Source organism: Eriocheir sinensis, chromosome 46 (assembly GCF_024679095.1).
Source record: "Eriocheir sinensis breed Jianghai 21 chromosome 46, ASM2467909v1, whole genome shotgun sequence".
Classification (NCBI taxonomy): domain Eukaryota; kingdom Metazoa; phylum Arthropoda; class Malacostraca; order Decapoda; family Varunidae; genus Eriocheir; species Eriocheir sinensis.
The window spans coordinates 4946692-4955920 of record NC_066554.1 but is presented as its reverse complement, the minus strand read 5'-3'; positions in this window follow the sequence as shown (position 1 = coordinate 4955920).

The window sequence follows — 9229 nt, the reverse complement described above, 5'->3', positions numbered from 1 at the left end:
CTTGACCGAGAAATATTAAAGTGCCTGTTTCATTTCCGATGCTTTTAATATATTGTTCAGCCATGGTTTTGTTAATTTATTGAAACAAACAATGCTTCTTTGAGCCAGTATTTCTTTGATTGTTAAATCCTTGAGTGTCCAAGATTTTCATGTACAAAATAGTGAACTCTTTATCTCATGATAAGTCTCCATATGATTTATTTTTTTGTCTTGCAATGTCATAAGTATTCTTTTGCTCTTTCGCACTGCGACATACCTTTTCCTTCAAACAGGAATCTGTCGATCAAATGTGAAGTCACTTTGACCATACGAAAAGTAGTGTGTCTCCTGCCATCTCGTATTCCGATGTTTTTTTTTTCTTTTTGAAAGAATTGGACTCCGTCCTGTGCTGGGACGCGACCTGTCTTTGAAGAGCCCTGCTGGTCCGTATCCGTGTTGAGTTAATGCATCTCTGAACAGCGTCGAGTCATGTCGCTGGGGATTCCTTTATCGTAGGTGGAACTTTCATTACAAATACACTGGATGAAAATATAAATTCAAGTCGTATCTCGTTCAGCGTTTATATGCGTGTTTTTCAGCAGCGTGAAGGCGCTGTGGTTTGCTTGTCATGTGTAGTGTGTACATTATAGTACTTCAAGTGACTCCAAGAATAAAGATTTGAAAGTACTCGTGTTGTCTGGCTCCTCGTCTGTCTTGTCGTGAGTCAGTGTGTCTGAGCAGTGATAAGGTGCGTCGTTGAGGTTTGCTTCTCGTGTGTTGTATTTGGACTTCAAACTCATCCAGGAATATATGAGATTTACACACACTCATTTTCTGGCTCCTCGATGATGTCGGTGTTGTGAGTCAGTGTGTCTGAGAAGTGTTAAGGCGCAACGTTTTGGCTCCTTTCTCAGAGGCTTCTGGGAATAAAAGAAATTTGTAAGTACTTGTATTCTCTGGTTCCTCGGCTATGTCCGTGTCGTAAGTTCGTGTCTGAACAGCGTCCAGACGCGATGCTGCGGCTCGCTTCTTGCCCTCCGAGCGGCGGGCGGCGGCGTGCTGGTCGCGGCTCGTGTCTCCGCTGCGCCTCGCATAAATTTCCCGTGAGAGACTGTCTCCTACGACAACAAAACTCATTCAAACTATTTTTTTCTCACAAAACTAAAGTTGAAGGAGATAGTAAAATTATTTCTTTTTTTTCCTTTGCTAGGCGTCGTTAGGAGCGCCAGGGAAAGTTTTTAATCAAGGAACGTTTCGGAACTGTCTCGAAACCCGAAACCAGAAAATGATTTCCCTCATTCGTATTCATCACTGCTTCATATTAATGATTATTTTCTTGCCCGTGAATGCGAGGGAAGGAAAAATCGAAGAATACGAACTTCGCCGCGAATCTTTTTTCCTCCTCGCTGCTCCTTGCGCTGTACCCTGAGTGACGAGTTCTTTTTATTCTTTTTTTTTTCTTTTTTTTTGTTTTTGTTTGACACGCCGCGTTGGAGGCGAGACAAAAAGTGTTTATTCGTTGTTTGTTCAGCGACTTGTTGAGTGACGGAAGGCGAGGCGAGGGCGGCGGCTCAGGCGGGGGATTAGTGAAAGGGAGCGGCGAGGGACGAGGTAATGGAGGCGTAAGAGAAGCTTTGACATCCCACCCTCCCTCTCTCCCTTTTCATCTCCCCTCCCTCCCTCCATCCCTTCCCTTCCATCTCCCCTCCCTCCCTCATTCTCCTTCCACCGCCCCTCTGTCTACATTCCTCCCACACAGCTTCCTTGCCTCTCATTCTCTCCTCTTAGCTGTTTCCATTCTCCTTTTATTCTTCTTCCTTAGTTTCCTTTCCATTTTTACTATTATCTGTGTTCCTCCTTCTTCCTACTCCTTTACCCCTTCCATTCCCCCCTCTACTCCATGCCATCCACATACACTCCCCCCTAACACACACACACACACACACACACACACACACACACACACCTTTAATAACCTTGCCTTGCTTCCCTTCCTTCCTTCCTTCCCTCACTTCACCTCCGAACGTGGGTTGTTTAATAACAGCCAATCCATCGACCCTTTCAATGCCAAATTTATCGTTTTACCACCCCACCTTCGCTCCTTTTCCTCCTCCTCCTCCTCCTCCTCCTTCTCTTCCTGCGACCCCCATGTACTCCACCACCACTACCTCCATCACCGCCTACGTCCCAATCACCACCACCACCACCACCGCCGCCAACACCGCCATCACCGTCACCACTTATCATTCCTAACGTCGCCACCTGCCATTTCCGAGTTCCACATAATTCAATTGAGAGAGAAAATTCCCTCTCAACAAATTTTTAACACGAACCTCTTTATCAAGGCAGGAACTCGCGCCCCAAATGGAATTCTTCGTCTCCCCACGTGTGATCTGGGCGGTGCAGAGAGGCATAGAGGCAGTGGAAGCATTTACTGGAAGCATAAGGGCGGTGGGGCGGCTGGTAGGAGGAGGAGGAGGAAGGAGGAAAGGGAATCGAAAGAGGAGGTGGAAGAGGAAGACGAGCAAGAAGACGCAGGAGGAAGAAGAGGTATTGATGTTGCTGTTGCTTGTGTAGGTGATGGTGTTGGTGGTAGTGGTTGTGATAGTAGTGGTGGTAGTGAGAGTAAGGTGGAGAAGTGGAGAGAGGAGGAGAACGAGGTATTGGGAGAGACAGTGAAGATGACGAGAAGGTGAGGTGGAAGAGAAAAGATAAAGAAGGGAAAGGAGAGAGGTGGAAAAGTGAAGATGTAGAAAGAAAAAAGTGTGAGATGTGAATAGATGATGATAGGTGGAAGAAAGTAAACAGGTGTAAAAGGGAGGAAGAAAAAAAATAATTGAATATCTGAAGCATGTCTAAACAGGTTAATCGGTCCACCTGACTCTTTGTTAATAATTGTGTACACTCATGTGCGTATTTGGGTCAAAGAGAACGAGCGTGTACGAATATAGGCCAAGAGGCTTTGCGCGTGTATGTGTGTGTGTGTGTGTGTGTGTGTGTGTTTTTATATAGGCCAAAGGGGACAAGTATGTTCGTATGTATACCAGTATGGAGACGTGTGTGTGTGTGTGTGTGTGTGTGTGTGTGTGTGTGTGTGTGTGTGTGTGTGTGTGTGTGTGTGTGTGTGTGTGTGTGTGTGTGTGTGTGTGTGTGTGTGTGTGTGTGTGTGTGTGTGTGTGTATGTGTGTGTGTGTGTGTGTGTGTGTGTGTGTGTGTGTGTGTGTAGACTTGGCCGTGTGTGGTTAGGATAGGTAGAAAGCGGTGGCCGTTGAAGAAGGGAAGGAGAAAGGGAGAAGGAGAGATAGGGGGGACGGAAGGGGAGGCGAAGGAGGTAGAAAGTGTAATAAATAGAATGATATCGAAGTAAAGTGAGGAAAAGTAAGATGAATTGGTGTGGACTATAAATATATGAATAGATTTATGTGGATATATGTGACTTTATATCTAAGGAGTACACATCTTAGCTGCATACTTGGTTATAAATATTGAATAGATAACGAGTAGCTTCACTTATTATCTACGTGTGGATTTTATTGCAAAGTTGATTCGGTATTGCAATGTTTTCTTTTATCTTCTTTGTTTCATGTTCTTCCATAGCTCTCCTTCGATCTGTATGGATGAATAAAATAGGAGTATGTCTGTCTCTCTCCTTTCTCGCTCTCTCTCTCGCACAAAGACAAGAAAGTAGAAGGAGAGAATAGAGGATGTCCATTTGAAGGCCTTACAATATTTCCCAGAAGCGTGTCGCATGTTTGGGTCACAGGGTCATGCATAATCTAAAGTCACTCCGACCAAGAATGGCTTTTGCGTTGCTCTTGATCCTTCGCAGTCCCACCCAACCCTCCCTTCACACCAAGACCAGCAGCGCCACCCGTCTCCATCTTTGAATTCCCCTCCCTCTTTGAGACCTCACATCTATCACCTTGCTAAACTACTTCCATTCCCTTCCGCTTGACGCAATACTAAATGTTGTAGCCCCTCACTATCATCACTATTACTATTCTCATAAGCATCATCATAAGCAACAGGCCAGTAACTGATGTTATTAATGCACGTTAATAGAAAAGCCTTTCACAATGTTTTCAATTTCTTTGTATTTTTTTTTTTTTTTTTGGTGTATTCCGTCCTGTTTTTACAAAGGTTCTAATTTTGTGTTTTTACCTGATATAATGTTGCCAAACCCAGACTTCTATTAAACTGTATTTGACTACCACTACTACTACGACTACTACTACTACAACTACTACTACTACTACTGCTACTACCACCACTACCTCCACAACTATTAGTAACTATCTTCTTCATCAATTCCTTTTTAGTGGTTATATTTTACCGTTTCTCCCTGCCGCTTTGATGTTCTTTTCTCGGAACGCTACCAAAATGTTTTCACCATTCCTTTTTTTCATTCCCCCTTTTCGCCACTTTCATATTCGCTGCAGCGGCGCGCAAACGTTTTGGGAAATTGTGTAAATGGTGTGTGAGGGTTGGTGATTTGATGAACAGCGGGGGAGTGTGTGACATGGGAGGCTTTCGTTTGGCTCCCCTTTACTCTCACACACACACACGCACACGAACACGCACACGCACATACAGTTACACACACACATAGGTCGCCATTGTCAGACACTTCCACCCCTCACATCAACTCTTTCCACAGGCCGAAAAGGAGATCAGTCAGGTTCTAATAAGTGGGGGTTTTAGGCTCATGGTACAGAGGAAGGGGAGGGAAGGAGTCATAAAACTACCCCTGGAAATGTCCAAAACTCCTACGAAAGTCTAGTTAAATAGGTGTGCTTGGAGGCTGAAATGTTTAAGAATGAGCCATAATCTGTTTCTCACGTATCTTTTTTTCCTCTATTGTTTTCTTAATGCCAAATAAGTTGAAGTCGCTACGAAACACCCTATCCCCGTAAAACTGACATGTACTTCCTAATAGTGAGTAAATTCGAAGACTTAATTAGTAGCTCATATGCTCAAGTTACTATGTGTAACGCGAGCATCAGCCGCAGCCTCCGCCCCCTCGGCAGCCTCTGTTCGGGCTGCGGCGGCGGCGGGTTCCGTCCTAATCCTTTCTGAATTAATATTAGAACAACGTTGATGCTTAAGCGAGTGAGCCCTAAACATTTTCGTGTTCTCTTTGTTGTATTTTCGATGAGGGAACGTCACCAGAAAATGGATGTCATGTATAAACTGAATGAGGCTAGATTTGTTTGTGTGTAGTGGGGCATATTCCGTTTTTATTGGATCAGCATAGTGCGACCTTTTTTTTTCACATGCCCTTTGTCCTCAGGTTGTCTCCATTTCCAGAAATATAATGCGCTTCAGTTCGGTTCAGAGTTTACGGAATCTTATAAAAAAAATACTCCCTTTGATTCGAGATGGAACTCTCATCTGATCATGAACTCTTGCCATGAAAAGAAAAAAAAGAATATATTTATATATATATATATATATATATATATATATATATATATATATATATATATATATATATATATATATATATATATATATATATAGATAGATAGATAGATAGATAGATAGATGAATGTATTTATTTATATCTTTCTATCTATCTAATATATATATATATATATATATATATATATATATATATATATATATATATATATATATATATATATATATATATATATATATATATATATGTACATTTCAGTAGGTATATTCATCTGCCGATTGTAGGCGTGACCTTTGAACTGAAGATCGGTGGGTATTTCATCGTTTGTGAAATCATTGAAACAAAGAAAGTCGACACAGTGATCCTTAGTAGTGAAGTGTGCACCCAAAATTAGCAAATTTATAATGTTGAGGAGCCAAGTCTCGCTGTCAGTTATGATGTGTGGACTTTTCGATTAAAAAAGATAAATTAAAAAGTCTGAGTAATCCTTGCAAGATAATAGTTATCGAAATTGGTTGTTGACTGTTGTTGAATATTGTACATTGCGGCCCTAGCCAGAAAAAATACTTCAAGACTGTGCCTACTTGCGGCTGACAGTTGAAGATTTTCAATCAAAGAAAAAAAGAGTGACGCAGCGACTTGCTCCGGAAATATATATTTAGAGTTTGTAAAATACTGTGTATATATGTTGTTGTGTGATTGAGTACTTCGAAAGGTTCAAAGTGAATGTTGTGGGAATTCTTGGGAGTGTATTATTTTTTTCATTTTACGAACTTTTTAGTTATATATTTATTTATTTATTTATTTATTTTTACATCCCCGCCTATAGCGCCGGTAGGCTTTCTTCAGGGGCCTGACGGTCGACCCAAGCCCGTCATGGCGCAGGCAATTTTTTATAGTGGCCGCTCATTAGGTATACATTCACACATGAGCAGATGCTAGGTACAGACATGCTGGAGGTGTACATAATTCGTACTTCACTAAAGTAGCTTCCATTGTGGGGCAAAGCTGCCATTAATTTGTTTCTGCCTGTTTGCCAGGAACACTGATGTGGTATTGCTAATTAAACGGAAATATTGCGGTAACCTCACAGCTGACCAACCTTTTGCAATTCGTTATATGACTTCATTAATTATATATTAGGCAACTCAGAATATAAAAGTTGAATGTCCTGGCCTTGGGGAAACATTTGTTGAACAGTTTGCTCGTGGTGTCAATGGAAAATATATTTGAATTTGTATTATGACAAGCTTTTGCCTACGCCTTTCATTTCGTTTCTTGATTTCATAGACATATCATGATTCTAGTCACCGTCTGTTTATCATTTTCAACATCCATCACATTTTTTTTTTCGTTCTGACAACCGCTTATTGAAATGAGCCACGAAGAGGAGGAGGAGGAGGAACGGCGCTGGAGTAGGAGGCGGCGATTCAGGTCTAGAAGAGGATAAGTTTGTCAGTAATGAGAGAATATTCATCGACGTCTTTCTTCACGACTTTCGAGTGGGCGTAATCGTACTCTGGCTGATGATAGTGGTGATGAGGAATCCTTAGACGAGCAAGAAGTGGTATTTCGTAAGTGGTATTCATTCATACATCATCGAGGAAGGGTGGAAGTTGCTTGGGGGAGTTTTTCTGCCCTAGGTTACTTAATTACAGGTAAGCCGGAGGAGGGAGAGTCACCTGGTGGAGCGTGGAACTGTCAGGTGAGTTTTAGGAATCGATAAATCAATGAAACCCTCAGGAGCAGACCTTTACCCTCCCTGCCTCCTTCCCTCCCTCTATCCTTTCCTTTCCTCTGTCCTTACTCCTCCCTTCCTCCATTCCGTTACCTCTCCCTCCTTCCATTTTCTTAGTCTTTCCTATTCTTGCTCCCTATCTTCTTTCCTTCCTTCCTTCACTGCCTCCTTCCCTCTTTCCCTTTTCTTACTCCTCCTTCCCTTCTTTCCTTACTCCATCCGTTCTATTCTTTCTCCTTTTTTGCCTCCATCCTGCCCTTCATCTTTCCTTTCCTTCCCTCGTGTCTTTACTCCTCCTCCTCTCTTTTTCATTCTCCCTCCCTTCTTCCCTGCCTTCTTCCCTTCATCTTTCCTTTCCTTGCCTCCTTTCTTATTCCTCCCTCCTTCCTTCCCTTACTCTTTCCCTCTCTCCCTCCTTACCTTCTCTCCTTCCCTCACTACCTGCCTCTTTCCTTTGTCTTCCAACTTTTCTCGCCTCTTCCTCCTCCTCCTCTTCTTTCTCGTCCTCTTTCTCCTACATCTCTTCCTCTTCCTCTTCATCGTCCTCTTTCCCATTATCCCGCGTTTCCTCTTCAAGTTTTCCCTGTCTTCTTTTATCTTTTTTTCGTCTTCCTCCTCTTCCGTGCTGTTGATCTGTTGCCGCTATTGCTCCTCCTCCTCCTCCTCCTCCTTCCTCCTCCTCCTCTGTTTTCTCTTCCCTCGCTTACGTATTGGTTCCTCCTCTCTTTCTCCTCTCTGCGGCTCTCCTCGTCGACTTCCAGGTAAATACAGGTGCGCACATATACCTGGATGAGAGGAAGGATCGCGCTTTTCTTCTCCGCTTACGATAGATCCTCTCATATCTCCCTCCCTCCTTCCTTTGCCATATTGATGTTATTGGTGTCTTGGTGATTGTTGTTGTTATTGATGTTGTGGTTGTTGTTGGGGATGTTAGTGATTGCGGTTCTAGGAATGGTGAGGTACGAGGTAATGGCGTTGTGAGCTCTTTATATTTTTGTTACTCTTTATTGTTTTGTTATGATGGAGGCTGTAATATGTGGTTCTGGGAATGGTGAGGGTGCTTGCTGATAGTGTAGTGAACTCTCTGATATTTCTTTTTTATTGTTTTTGTTATTGTGTTTGTTAATCCTTCTTCTGTTGCTGCTGTTGCTGTTTTTTATCGTAGTTGCGGTTTTCGTAGTTTATTTTTCTCTTTGAAGTCAGTTTTTCTTTTATATTTGCCTGTGTTTGAAGAGTTGGAATTTATATATACATTTTTTTTTCATCTTCCACTATTTACTCCACCACTGCTAACGTGTGTAACGACAACGCTATTATTTTCGTCATCGTCGTTTTTATCGTTGCCATCGCTATTAACGTTATTATCTGCATCTTTTTTTTTCTGTATATGCTATTACTGATATTACTACATCGCCTCGTTTTACTACAACTACTGCTACTACTTCTTTTACAACGAGTTTTAGAATGAGTTGAATCAGTATATTTGTCCACAGCTGTACCATCCATTTCCTTCACCACCACCCCCATCTCCTGCCTCCCCTATCCCTGCGTTCACCTCCTCCACCACTTCTCTCCATCCCCTTCTCCCTTCCCTCATCTCCCCCTTCCTTCCCTTTTTCCGATCCCAATCCCCTTCTTTCTCCATTTCCCCCTCCCCTCCCCTCCCCCACCCTTCCCCTACCATCCCCTTATCCTACCCCTTCCTTCTCCTCTTCCTCTCTTCTTCCCTTACCCCTTCCCCTCCCCCCTGCTGACTCCCACAATCTGAGCAATCACCGGCCTGTCTCTGTTGCAACGATTCCACATTTTCCTTCATCAGCAAATCCTATCCTTCTTTTCCATCATCCTTTTTCTCTCTCTTTACCCCACCGCTATTTATCTATCTGTCTCTATCTATCTACCTCTCATGTCTAAAGTATTGGGTTGCAGCAGGAGGAGAATCGTTTGCTGTTATTGTTTTATTTATGGAAGTTGTTTTCATTTATTCCCGAGCACAAAGGCTGAGGCAAATGTCGAAGGCAAGCACAACTAAAGGCGGACAGACAGTATTGATGGTGCGGCTCTTTGTTATCCTGCCGGAGCGATTCTGA